The sequence below is a fragment of the Tachysurus vachellii genome, chromosome 21, assembly GCF_030014155.1.
Source record: "Tachysurus vachellii isolate PV-2020 chromosome 21, HZAU_Pvac_v1, whole genome shotgun sequence".
Classification (NCBI taxonomy): Eukaryota; Metazoa; Chordata; class Actinopteri; order Siluriformes; family Bagridae; genus Tachysurus; species Tachysurus vachellii.
In genome coordinates this window covers 4,566,752-4,582,109 of record NC_083480.1, presented here as the reverse complement: position 1 = coordinate 4,582,109, position 15,358 = coordinate 4,566,752, and positions in this window count along the sequence as shown.

The following is a 15,358-nucleotide window of genomic DNA, read 5'->3' as shown; positions in this document are numbered from 1 at the left end:
AATTATATTAAACTACACAAGGAAGCTACACTAAAAAAAATGATATATCTGTAAGAGAAAGTATCCTGAATATGGGAAAGTTTACATTTATTATGAAATGATGTTTGATAGACATGCCAGTTCAAGCTTTTTTTCATTTTCTCATTCTTTTGCAGACAATTTTGCTTCTTGCTAGAAATAAATGCCTAAAATTACAGAATACAAAGCATTTTTTCTAAGTAAAACAGTAATGTTTAGTAATTGTAATAATCTTCTTAAGCTATATTTTCCAATGCAGATATTTTCACTGGTTAAGAGGAGATTTTAGAGATTTTTCTCATCTGAACACCTGAGCTACTGTCCTGAAGAAGATTAATGAATGGAATAAAAACTTCTTTACATATACACAAATAAGGAGGTTCATGATGTGAAGCATATTGGTGATTAAACCATAGCTAAGGAAGCATAATTTAGACTATTAATCACAAAGAATTATTCATTAAAAAAAAAAATAAAATAAAATAATATATATATATATATATATATATATATATATATATATATATATATATATATATATATATAATATTTTTATATATTAATGTAATGTAATACAAATAATGATGTTATTCGTTATTTTATACAAATCACCCACATTTCTACACTGATGATGTTTTTTGTATTGAGTCATTTATATACATTTATGTACATTTACTTTAATACTTTAATAAAAGCTGTTTTTTTTAAATGTTGAAAAGGATTTCTGATATAATATTTATCATATTTGGGTAAAATTAATCAGTGGCATGTTTGCTTAAGACATGGGTCCTTATGGAGAAGTAGGTTATATCGTATATGAAAGCATGCTGCTGAAACCAGTATAAATAATATTTGAAAACATTTCATTTAAAGGATGTATAAGAGTGTGTCAGGTGTGTGTGAATAAAATTGCTCACATATGGCAAGAGTGTGTGAGAGGATTTACAGAGCATCTGCCTTTGGAACACATGCAATTTGATTAAAAAATAACAATTCAATTCATCCCGTCTCTCGACACAGCTCCTTTTCCCAGATAGTTTCCTTTTTAGGGAAGATTTATGAGGTGGATCGTGTTGGACAATCAATTAAAGTGAAGCTTTTCACTTATATTGAGCTTCCATGTGAACCTTTATATGTGATTTCTCTGCATGACAGAACTCACAGGAGGTTATATTTACTTTGTGCTCATAATACTCCCTTAGACGGAAGAGGAAGAAACCTTGAGAGGAACCAGACTCAAACGTGAACCTCGTCCTCATCTGGGTGACACTGGAGTTGGCATCTCCTCTTAGAATGTCTGAATATTTACTACATTTTGCACTGCTAAAGCTAATGCTGGTAGCATCATGTTAAAACGAATAGAAGTAAAATAAGCATTTGTCTCTTACAGCTTAAAGGGAGATTAGAATTAATGACCTGATGCAGATGGTAAAGCTGTAAATTCAATTCAGTTCAGTTCAAATTTATTTGTAAAGCGTTTTTAACAATGGACATTGTCTCAATGCAGCTTTACATAACATAAGAAATATAGTACAAAATGTTTATTATACAAAGATTAATATTATACAAAAGTTTACAAAAATTAATATTAGTCTTATATTTAAATGTGTTTGTATTTATCCCTAGAGGTGACTGAGGTGACTGTGGTGAGAAAAAACTCCATTAGATGGAAGAGGAAGAAACCTTGAGAGGAACCAGACTCAAAAGTGAACCTCATCCTCATTTGGATGACACTGGAGGGTGTGATTATAAACTGTTATAAACACCAAAGAGTGTTGTTATGAATGTCTGTGTATTGACAATTGTGCACTTCACATCATTAGGTATCACCAATAAGGCAATGCAGAATATTTAATAGTTTCTTTATATATAATATTATATTTAATATATAATATATATATATATATAAGAAAGAAGCCACTGATGTACAGAGTCTATAGATAAAAAAAAACAGAAAATGACACACAGTGACATCACCAACAACCTCCAAGGGCATGGGTGAAGTAATCACAATCCACCCTTTGAAGATGACTTTGACCAAAGAAATATAGAGGCCATACCACAAGTCATATAAAAGCAAACCACTGTTTCAGAAGAATCAGAAGGATTGGAATTCATAAAGAAATAACGAGATGAGCCACAAAAGTCCGGGAAACAAGATGAACCTGGTTGTGAAGCTTTCAGCTGGTAGTCTGAGATGTGGAGAATGAGAATGAAGAACATAAAGAACATATTACATTATTATATTCAACCTTCTGCATTATTTCGAGATTCCTATAAAAATGTAAGCGGATGTGTGATATTGAGCATCTTAACTGCTTTGTACAAAAGGTTCAGGTTTTCCTCATGTCTAATCTCTTCTACTGAAGCACGTGCTCAAGCGACACTCTGATGGATTAGATGTAAAACGGTTCATCTGGTTTTGTGGAGTCCATGCCAGCTCGTGTACACCCTGTCATTAAAGCAAAAAAGGGGTTAAGGCAAATGCACAGAAACTCTAAAATTCTAATATTTTAAAGCTTAGGCATGAGGGAAAATCTGACCTTTTGAATAAAGCAGTTCACATAATCACACATTTGCTCACATTTATATCGGAACCTGGAAATAGTGCAGAATACTGACTAGAAAATACAGTATGTAAGATATTTGACATTTACTGTGTTTGTTTTGAATACTTCAAAATTCTAAAAAACTTTTGTTTTTTCCTATTTTATATGAAAAGGAAATCTGAGATTTTCAATACGGTCTCAGTCTTTTGGACTGTATATATTAGCAGTTACAGAAAACTAAACCCTGAATTCAGTCATTTTAACCCGACCTAAGTGATCATGTCACACCAGTTCTTAAAAAGAATTATGAGTCAGAAAAGCTCTTGACATGTACCAGAGAAAAGAGATCATGAGAGACATCATGCATTGTCAGTCCAGCATGATTTATTAAGAAAAGGCCAAACAGGTAGTGTGTGTGTGTGTGTGTGTGTGTGTGTGTGGGTGGGTGTGGGTGTGTGTGTGTGACAAATAAGCAAACTATATCACATGTACTGTATATCACATAAACAACATGTGGAAAGTGTTACAGGTTTAAAAACCTCATTCAACACATTGACTTTAATATATAAAAAATATATATAAATATATATTAGAGCTTCCATTAAAAAAATATACAAGATATAATTATGGTACAAAGATTGATGGTTTTGAAGGAGACCACTATCTTTATTTACCTTTCTCAGTTGAGATGATCTCCTGATGGTGGACATTAAAATGTTCCTTCACTGGAACTCAAACACTGTTCCAACATGGCAGTGAGCCTGTGCACAAAGCACAGAGCTCGATAGATAGATAGATAGATAGATAGATAGATAGATAGATAGATAGATAGATAGATAGATAGATAGATAGATAGATAGATAGATAGATAGATAGATAGATAGATAGACGGATGGACGGACGGACGGACGGACAGATAGATAGATAGATAGATAGATAGATAGATAGATAGATAGATAGATAGATAGATAGATAGACAGATGGATAGATAGATAGATAGATAGATAGATAGATAGATAGATAGATAGATAGATAGATAGATCAAACGAACGAACAAACTTTATTGTTATTGCATAGTACAGATACATAGCAATGAAATGTCATTTCGTATCTATCAGAAGTGCAAATATTTAAAAATATGTAAAGATATGTGCAAGAATAAATAAAGTTATGGTATGTTGTATGTGCAGAAGACTAATATGTGCAAAATAGGAATATGTTCCAGTTGTGTAGACAGTACAATATGTCTAAAAGGTATAATTGTACATACTGTGCTAATTTGTCATACACATAAATGGAGGTAAACTAGGGTAAGCAATGAATGTACAGTTATATACAATTATAATTGGTGGAAAAGATGGAGCATTATGTACAGAATGGAGCAGAACGGCAAGACAGTGATTACAGACAGTGAAGTATTGAGATACCAGGGTCCTTAACAGATATTGTGTGCGACTCTGACTCAACCCCACTGAACACTGACTGAACCCCAGACCTCCTCACTCTTACATCATAAGTGTCTGATCTCACTAATGCTCTTGTAACTGAATGAACACAAATCCACACAGACACTCCAACATCTAGTGGAAACAGAAGAGAAGAGAAGAGACGAGAAGTGACGAGAAGAGAAGAGAAGAGAAGAGAAGAGAAGAGAAGAGAAGAGACGAGAAGAGAAGAGAAGGAGAATGGATGTTGTCTCAAAGCAGCTTTACACAACAAAAGAAACATAGTACAAATAGTTTATTATTATACAGGGATTAATATTATACAAAAGTTTAAGATTAATATTAGACTTATATTCAAATGTGTTTGTATTTATCCCTAATGAACAAGTCTGAGGTGACTGAGGTGACCGTGGTGAGAAAAAACTCCCTTAGATGGAAGAGGAAGAAACCTTGAGAGGAACCAGACTCAAAAGTGAACCTCATCCTCATTTGGGTGACACTGGAGGGTGTGATTATAACCTGTTATAAACACCAGAGAGTGTTATTATGAATAATGTCCTTTCTACAGTCAGATACAGTCTGATAATTGTGTATTGATGTGGAGGTTGTTGTCCTCAAAGACCACATGGAGTTTGTAATTTCTCTTTGAATATCTGAAATCCTCATGAAGTGGAATCCAACTGGAGCTGGTACATGTTTAGATGCTTCAGGATCCTCACAGGGTTGATGCCTCTTCTCACTGATGGTCCAAACATCTTCATGAAGTGGAACACAACTGGAGCTGGTACATGTTTAGATGCTTCAGGATCCTCACAGGGTTGATGCCTCTTCTCACTGATGGTCCAAACATCTTCATGAAGTGGAACACAACTGGAGCTGGTACATGTTTAGATGCTTCAGGATCCTCACAGGGTTGATGCCTCCTCTCACTGATGGTCCAAACATCTTCATGAAGTGGAACACAACTGGAGCTGGTACATGTTTAGATGCTTCAGGATCCTCACAGGGTTGATGCCTCCTCTCACTGATGGTCCAAACATCTTCATGAAGTGGAACACAACTGGAGCTGGTACATGTTTAGATGCTTCAGGATCCTCACAGGGTTGATGCCTCTTCTCACTGATGGTCCAAACATCTTCATGAAGTAGAACACAACTGGAGCTGGTACAATCTCTGGATGCCTCAGGATAGTAAGTGGAGAGGAATTACGGTAGCTGCTGTCCCCACAGTTCTGGCTGTATAGTGTATATTGTGGACATTTTAGTAATCAGGTAATCATATGTGTGTCTGCGTCAGATGGTCTGACTGTAAATTGGCTGTCACTATTGCCATTCCCTGAGAGGCCACACTCATTACTCACTAATGAATATTTTACAGTATGTGGAAGGTTGAAATTACCCAAATTGCCTCACTCACATTGTGTAGTCAGTAATCATTTCCTTTCCATTATTTGTTCATAAGCAGCTTTTTAGGAGTTAATATATTTTGGCCTGTTAGTTAGCATGATAGTGAAAACACGATTACTTTAGCCCGAGATATAAATATGTAGATAGAGAAAGAGAAAATTGGTCCCCATCTGCTTTGCCATCAAAGATTTATCCATTTGTCCATTCAGGTGCTTCAGACTTGTGTTTATGTGGAACACGTTCATGACTGAACTTATTTTCTATCCGTTATGATTTAACGAATGAATTATTTGTGATAAATTATCGATCAGCTGTGTATTTTTAAAATGATCAGTTTAATAGAATATGCGAAATGTTTTTGAATGGACTGAAATCCTAGAAGCTTCTTGAGCATGCTGAAGCATACAGTAAGGTTAATAACTCTTGACCTTTAAAGTTTACCGAGACAGTGTGCACTGTGTGGCACATTCTCTCTTTTTTCAAGACCTGAAATATTTATTTATTTATTTATTTATTTATTTATTTATTTTCCTGAAAAAGCAGACTTAAAGTATCTCTGTATAGCAGATGCCTATTAGAGACAAAAATTACTATTATTATCTCACTATAAAAGAGGAGTCGAGACTCTGTCGGTATGATGGTTATATAATTATAAAGCCTTTAGTGCAAAAAAATTGATGTAAATTTAAATTGGGTTGTGATTCTAATTTATACAGAAAAATATTCAGCTGATTAGAATTTTTCACCCTGCTTTTCGACTCAGGTCTTCAATGTCTTCGATTAAATTCACTACAAAGTATAAACAATTCCAGGATGCCTTGAGGTTTAAAAAATAGCTCAGCTAATAATTAGACAGCTAAGCTATCGTTGTTTCGTGAAATCGATACCTGACTAAAAAGCGCAGTGTAAGACATAAACAGCTGTACTTGGATCGTAAATGAAATTTCCTTAAGGGAATGAATGAAATCGAGTCAAATTCTTCTTCAACATCTGCCAGCATCATCTGGCACCAAGGTCAGTGTGTACGAAAAAGAAACCGTCTCATGACTGTTTGGAGAAAGACAAACCAGAAGAGATTACACTGTGTTAAAGATTATAATGTCTGGCAAAGCAATCTTGGGTAAAATGTATTCTGAAACAATAAATCTAAATTTGCAATTCATTCACTTGGATACTATAGATTTAAAGCTCAACATTTAGACTGAAGATTCTTTGCAGAAGCTGGAAATATTGTATGACCTTATCACATACAATTATGGAAGAGCTTAGGTTCTCTTTTGAGTCTGGTTTCTTTGACTCAATGTTTCTTCCTCATGTACAGTACTGTATGTTGTCTCTAGGTTTTAGTTTCCTTGCCACATCACCTCGGTCCTGTTCATTCATCCAGATATCTTGAAAGCTGCTTTGTGAAAATGTCCATTGTTTAAAAACACTTTATAATACAATTTGGTCCGTTCTGCTAGTTTGATTGGTCAAGCAGCGTTCCAATACTGCTTATATTTTGTATATCCACACTAAAACATTTCACTGAGATTACTATAATATAAAATTTTACATCCTACTTTGGAACAGTTATTACAGTCCAGTTAGCAATGTGGAAAAGGATAGTTGTCAGGAATATAAATTTCGATTTAATATATGAAGGTCAGGGGGGCACGGTGGCTTAGTGGTTAGCACGTTCGCCTCACACCTCCAGGGTCGGGGTTCGATTCCTGCCACTGCCTTGTGTGTGTGGAGTTTGCATGTTCTCCTCGTGCCTCGGGGGTTTCCTCCGGGTACTCCGGTTTCCTCCCCCGGTCCAAAGACATGCATGGTAGGTTGATTGGCATCTCTGGAAAATTGTCCGTAGTGTGTGATTGTGTGAGTGAATGAGAGTGTGTGTGCCCTGCGATGGGTTGGCACTCCGTCCAGGGTGTATCCTGCCTTGATGCCCAATGACGCCTGAGATAGGCACAGGCTCCCCGTGACCCGAGGTAGTTCGGATAAGCGGTAGAAGATGAATGAATGAATGAATGAATATGAAGGTCACCATTTTTATCTGAAGCATATTGTACAGGATTCTACAAACGAATTTGAGGTAGCTAGTGAGCTAGTCAACTCAACTCAACCCAACTTAACTCAACTCAACACATGCTTTATTGTCATTTTTCTACATACACAGTATACAAAAGAATAATATGCTGTTACTATGGACCAAGGTGCATAGGTAATAAAACAAGTAACAAACAACAGTAAAAAATAAACATAAATTAACAGTTAACATTTAAGCATCATAGAGCTAATGTGCGTAAAATACGACGTAGGTTTGAAGTATGAGGTAAAACATGTAAACTTTGTGCAATAGTAATGTCCCTGACTGCAGATGTGTTACATGACTAACAGTGGTCGCTTGGCAGTGCTGGGGTTTGAGCCCTGATTCTTCAATCAACAACCCAGAGCCCTAACCACATGAGCCACCATTGTCCCCTGTTTTTAAAATGCCCCCAATTTAAGCAGGTGGGGGCAAGGTGATGAGTGGTACCAGGGTGTTCAGCAAAAGGAGGGGAAAGAGGCTTTTTCAGAACCTTGTAGTGAGGGTCCTGATGCTGCCTGATAGCAGAGGCTGAAGATTGTCACAGAGGTGGGAGGGATCCTTCACAATGGCAGAGGCTCTGCGTATGCAGTGTTCCTGTAAGAGAAAGACCCCTATAATCCTCTCAGCTCTCAGTCCTCACTATGTGCTGTAGGATCTTGCTATAACGTAAACCACAACATTTAGCCACACTGTAATTTACAGCCCCTATCCAGATTAATTGAGTCTAGCTCAAGAACCTAACAGCAGCACCCTGATTTGAACTCGTAACTATCCTATCACTGTTCTCACCGAGTTACACAATCGTGTGGTGCTACTGAACATCGGTGCAGCCGTGATTACCTTTAGTATAAGTGCACTCTAACTTGCTCATGTGGTGTTGCTTAAATACAAAAAGCAAGTATAACCTCATGCCATTGCGTCGACAGAGATGAATTTGCTGCCGAGGTTAGAGTCAGCTGGGATCATAAATGTGTTTGGATCAATTTCAAAGTCTAATTAGTTCATTTTGTTGGTAACGATGATAATTCCATATAAATCCAAACACACGATAACGAGTCTCGAGAGATAGATGGATGAACAGACTACGCGAATTGAATTGAGCAGGTAAGACGCTCATGTGCTGTACATCTGTCTGTAAAGCACTAAAAACACACCAGAAATGGCAAGTCAGAATATTAATGATGTAAACATAAAGATTTTGTACCACATAATCCTTGTGCCTTACCAGAGGTGATTCAGGATGGAGTAGAATTGAGCAGCTGAGATGGACAAACCAACTCATGCCATTTTATGTATCTATTAACTACATTAATAGTTAATAGACTATTTAAGGTTTGATGTTAAATACAGAATTTAAATTCTGTATTTTTTCATGGTTTCTAAAAAGCAAAATGCGTGTATTTTTGCTTATTTTACTGTGTTAATGTGGATTTCTTCCGGTTCTCCAGTTTCCTCCAATTTCAAAAAACATGTGTAAGCGGGTCAAGTACCATCTCCAGAAGCTTTAGATCACTGTGACACTAACCAGTATAAAGCACTTAGTCATAACGAATGAATGAAACAGAATGAATGGAAAACCAATTTCAGATTCAGATTGACTTTTGAGTATATGGTGCAATTTGAACACAGAAAATGTAGTGGAAGAGCCAGAAATCTGTCGTCTTCAACTGATTTAGAATATTTTTTGGTAATCTCCTAAAGGAACAGAAGAAATCCGGTGAGATTCACTTTTTATTTGGCACCGAAGTCAGTGATTTCTCTGAAATTTTTAATAAATTTAAATGTGTAAAATGTTATAATCACACTCTCTGGTGTTATCCAGATGAGGTTCCTCTCAATGTTTCTTCCTCATTTCATCCCTGGGAGTTTTTTCTTGCTATCATTGCCTTTGGCTTACTCATTACCAATTTTCCTCAATTTATATATCTGTAAACAACCAGTTGTGTACAAGTGGCATGATTTGATGTCATGCTCTTGTGCATGTGTGTGTGTTTCTGTGTCTTATGAGAAAGAGTTTAGTTTACTTTTTAATTTAGAGCTAAAGGTATGACTATAAATCATGACAAGACAACCAGAGGCACAAATATTTTTTGTTTTGATCCTGAGTCTGTAAGAAGGTTCTCCTCGTGGTTCTTTCACACCTCAAAAAAAAAAAAAAACAGTAAGTTAATTGGCTAATCTTAATTGCCCTTAGATGTTTATAAGCATGCAAATGTTTGTTTGTGTGTGTGTGTGTGTGTGTGTGTGTGTGTGTGTGTGGGATGCTGAGTGACCATCCTGACCTTGTGCCAGCATTCCCCTGGGATGACCCTGACCATAATAAATAGGTTATGAATGGTAATGAATTTTCACCAGTATGACAAAACAAATGTTGGCTTGTTTGTGGGAAGTTCAGTGAGGTTTCGGTGACAGTTCAGCCATGGTTGTAGTTCACTTCAGCCAAAGCTGTAAGGTATTTAGTGAAAATAAATTGAAATGATACATTCATTATTCTGCACTTCTGGCAAAATAGCTGATTATGAAATAATGGCAAAGAAACAATTTCAGTTGTGCAGCCAGACAAATCTCTCTCTTTTTAATATCAGGTGGCCTTTTATTATTATTTGTTGTTCTATGTTGTTTCCTGTTTTTTTTAAAACATCATAATATTAATGTTAGGTCCATGATAGAAATGTAGAAAGTCTCTCTGCCTCTCTCTCTCTCTCTCTCTCTCTCTCTCTCTCTCTCTGACTGTCTGTCTATCTGTCTCACTCTTTGTCTCTCTCTCTCTCTCCCTGTTTCTCTCTCTTTCTCTCTCTCTCTCTCTCTCTCTCTCTCTCTCTCTCTCTCTCTCTCTCTCTCTCTCTGTGTTTCTCTATCTGACTGTCTGTCTATCTGTCTCACTCTTTGTCTCTCTCTCCCTGTTTCTCTCTCTCTCTCTCTCTCTCTCTCTCTCTCTCTCTCTCTCTCTCTCTCTCTCTCTCTCTGTGTGTGTCTCTATCTGACTGTCTGTCTATCTGTCTCACTCTTTGTCTCTCTCTCTCTCCCTGTTTCTCTCTCTCTCTCTCTCTCTCTCTCTCTCTCTCTCTCTCTCTCTCTCTCTCTCTCTCTCTCTCTCTGTGTGTGTGTGTGTCTCTATCTGACTGTCTGTCTGTCTGTCTCTCTCTCTCTCTCTCTCTCTCTCTCTCTCTCTCTCTCTCTCTCTCCCCTCTGTGTCAAGCTACACATGCTACTCCTAAGATGTCCCTGACCCCTCCTGCACTCCTGACTTGTCTATCCTGATGTCCTACACCTCAAGTCTAATCACTTGGACCACTGACAGCTACGGAGGATGGACCACCTGATCAGCCTGGAGCTACATGTGATTACTGTGGATAGCAGCACTTAAAAACCATGAAGATGGCTCTGGACTGGAACTGATACGAACAGCTTTATTACTATGGCTTAGGACTACAATTGCTATAATAGCTTTAGGGCTGCAACTGACACAAACCGTTTCGCACTCAAGTCTCCATCAGTGAAAAGTTCAACAGAATAGACTTCAGGTTAAAGCTTAGAAAGAATTATAGAAGGGAACTTATTTATAATCACACTCTCTAATGTCACCCAGATGAGTTTCCCTTTTGAGTCTGGCTCTTCTCCTGGTTCTTGCTCGTATCATCTCAGGGAGTTTTTACTTGCCATCATCGCCTCTGGCTTAAGGAATTTAATTTTATATCCTAAATTTATATATTTTTTGTGTATCTGCTTAAATTGTATGGCGAATTTTAAATTTAACTTCAGTATTAGACACAGATTTAATATGAGTGTGTTTCTCAAGTACAAAGTGTTGTGGAAGTAGCTTGCACGAGCGAGAGAAATTCCTGCTAATGTAAGCATAATTCCAAGATATGTCCTCATTTAGGCAAAAATTGCATAAACTACTGATGTGATGACAGAATGACAGAGAGAGAGAGAAAATTATTCTGCTTTTCCATGTTCTGAGAGTGCTGCTAAATGATATTTAAATAAGATTTATTCAAGGATTTCTCCATATCTCCTAATCTTGGATTAGTAAAAAGAAAAGCAAACTTTCAGAAGTATATTTCAGAAAGGTAAATGTTAGACTGTGTAAACCACAAATAGAATTATTATGAGTTATAATTCCAAGATTCGATCTAGAAAAATGGACACAAAAAAAAAAATAAAGACAAGAAAACAACACCATCAAACTATGGGGTTAAAGGTCAACAGATCTTGGTGAGGGTTAAGAATCAGAATCATATTATTTCACAGAGAACATATGCATGCACATGGAATCAGTCATCGTACGTCCAGCAATACATACACAAGAGCATCACACACACACACACACACACGCACACGCACACGAGCATGACACCAACAGTGCATGTGCAATACACTTCAATGGTTGAAACATATTGCCATATGCATATTGTTGGCTTTTATTAAGCCTGTTTTGACATTTGAAAACATAATTCAAAGTGTGATATACACCAGTGTGATAAGAGATATTGTCAAAAAGCAGCTACTCAAAAAATATATAAATTTAGGATATAAAATTAAATTCCTTAAGCCAGAGGCGATGATGGCAAGTAAAAACTCCCTGAGATGATACGAGCAAGAACCAGGAGAAGAGCCAGACTCAAAAGGGAAACTCATCTGGGTGACATTAGAGAGTGTGATTATAAATAAGTTCCCTTCTATAATTCTTTCTAAGCTTTAACCTGAAGTCTATTCTGTTGAACTTTTCACTGATGGAGACTTGAGTGCGAAACGGTTTGTGTCAGTTGCAGCCCTAAAGCTATTATAGCAATTGTAGTCCTAAGCCATAGTAATAAAGCTGTTCGTATCAGTTCCAGTCCAGAGCCATCTTCATGGTTTTTAAGTGCTGCTATCCACAGTAATCACATGTAGCTCCAGGCTGATCAGGTGGTCCATCCTCCGTAGCTGTCAGTGGTCCAAGTGATTAGACTTGAGGTGTAGGACATCAGGATAGACAAGTCAGGAGTGCAGGAGGGGTCAGGGACATCTTAGGAGTAGCATGTGTAGCTTGACACAGAGGGGAGAGAGAGAGAGAGAGAGAGAGAGAGAGAGAGAGAGAGAGACAGACAGACAGACAGTCAGATAGAGACACACACACACACAGAGAGAGAGAGAGAGAGAGAGAGAGAGAGAGAGAGAGAGAGAGAGAGAGAGAGAAACAGGGAGAGAGAGAGAGACAAAGAGTGAGACAGATAGACAGACAGTCAGATAGAGACACACACAGAGAGAGAGAGAGAGAGAGAGAGAGAGAGAGAGAGAGAGAGAGAGAGAGAGAGAGAGAGAGAGAGAGAGAGAGAGAAACAGGGAGAGAGAGACAAAGAGTGAGACAGATAGACAGACAGTCAGATAGAGATACGGAGAGAGAGAGAGAGAGAGAGAGAGAGAGAGAGAGAGAGAGAGAGAGAGAGAGAGAGAGAGAGAGAAACAGGGAGAGAGAGAGACAAAGAGTGAGACAGATAGACAGACAGTCAGAGAGAGAGAGAGAGAGAGAGAGAGAGGCAGAGAGACTTTCTACATTTCTATCATGGACCTAACATTAATATTATGATGTTTTAAAAAAACAGGAAACAACATAGAACAACAAATAATAATAAAAGGCCACCTGATATTAAAAAGAGAGAGATTTGTCTGGCTGCACAACTGAAATTGTTTCTTTGCCATTATTTCATAATCAGCTATTTTGCCAGAAGTGCAGAATAATGAATGTATCATTTCAATTTATTTTCACTAAATACCTTACAGCTTTGGCTGAAGTGAACTACAACCATGGCTGAACTGTCGCCGAAACCTCACTGAACTTCCCACAAACAAGCCAACATTTGTTTTGTCATACTGGTGAAAATTCATTACCATTCATAACCTATTTATTATGGTCAGGGTCATCCCAGGGGAATGCTGGCACAAGGTCAGGATGGTCACTCAGCATCCCACACACACACACACACACACACACACACACAAACATTTGCATGCTTATAAACATCTAAGGGCAATTAAGATTAGCCAATTAACTTACTGTTTTTTTTTTTTTTTTGAGGTGTGAAAGAACCACGAGGAGAACCTTCTTACAGACTCAGGATCAAAACAAAAAATATTTGTGCCTCTGGTTGTCTTGTCATGATTTATAGTCGTACCTTTAGCTCTAAATTAAAAAGTAAACTAAACTCTTTCTCATAAGACACAGAAACACACACACATGCACAAGAGCATGACATCAAATCATGCCACTTGTACACAACTGGTTGTTTACAGATATATAAATTGAGGAAAATTGGTAATGAGTAAGCCAAAGGCGATGATAGCAAGAAAAAACTCCCAGGGATGAAATGAGGAAGAAACATTGAGAGGAACCTCATCTGGATAACACCAGAGAGTGTGATTATAACATTTTACACATTTAAATTTATTAAAAATTTTAGAGAAATCACTGACTTCGGTGCCAAATAAAAAGTGAATCTCACCGGATTTCTTCTGTTCCTTTAGGAGATTACCAAAAAATATTCTAAATCAGTTAAAGACGACAGATTTCTGGCTCTTCCACTACATTTTCTGTGTTCAAATTGCACCATATACTCAAAAGTCAATCTGAATCTGAAATTGGTTTTCCATTCATTCTGTTTCATTCATTCGTTATGACTAAGTGCTTTATACTGGTTAGTGTCACAGTGATCTAAAGCTTCTGGAGATGGTACTTGACCCGCTTACACATGTTTTTTTGAAATTGGAGGAAACTGGAGAACCGGAAGAAATCCACATTAACACAGTAAAATAAGCAAAAATACACGCATTTTGCTTTTTAGAAACCATGAAAAAATACAGAATTTAAATTCTGTATTTAACATCAAACCTTAAATAGTCTATTAACTATTAATGTAGTTAATAGATACATAAAATGGCATGAGTTGGTTTGTCCATCTCAGCTGCTCAATTCTACTCCATCCTGAATCACCTCTGGTAAGGCACAAGGATTATGTGGTACAAAATCTTTATGTTTACATCATTAATATTCTGACTTGCCATTTCTGGTGTGTTTTTAGTGCTTTACAGACAGATGTACAGCACATGAGCATCTTACCTGCTCAATTCAATTCGCGTAGTCTGTTCATCCATCTATCTCTCGAGACTCGTTATCGTGTGTTTGGATTTATATGGAATTATCATCGTTACCAACAAAATGAACTAATTAGACTTTGAAATTGATCCAAACACATTTATGATCCCAGCTGACTCTAACCTCGGCAGCAAATTCATCTCTGTCGACGCAATGGCATGAGGTTATACTTGCTTTTTGTATTTAAGCAACACCACATGAGCAAGTTAGAGTGCACTTATACTAAAGGTAATCACGGCTGCACCGATGTTCAGTAGCACCACACGATTGTGTAACTCGGTGAGAACAGTGATAGGATAGTTACGAGTTCAAATCAGGGTGCTGCTGTTAGGTTCTTGAGCTAGACTCAATTAATCTGGATAGGGGCTGTAAATTACAGTGTGGCTAAATGTTGTGGTTTACGTTATAGCAAGATCCTACAGCACATAGTGAGGACAGCTGAGAGGATTATAGGGGTCTTTCTCTTACAGGAACACTGCATACGCAGAGCCTCTGCCATTGTGAAGGATCCCTCCCACCTCTGTGACAATCTTCAGCCTCTGCTATCAGGCAGCATCAGGACCCTCACTACAAGGTTCTGCAAAAGCCTCTTTCCCCTCCTTTTGCTGAACACCCTGGTACCACTCATCACCTTGCCCCCACCTGCTTAAATTGGGGGCATTTTAAAAACAGGGGACAATGGTGGCTCATGTGGTTAGGGCTCTGGGTTGTTGATTGAAGAATCAGGGCTC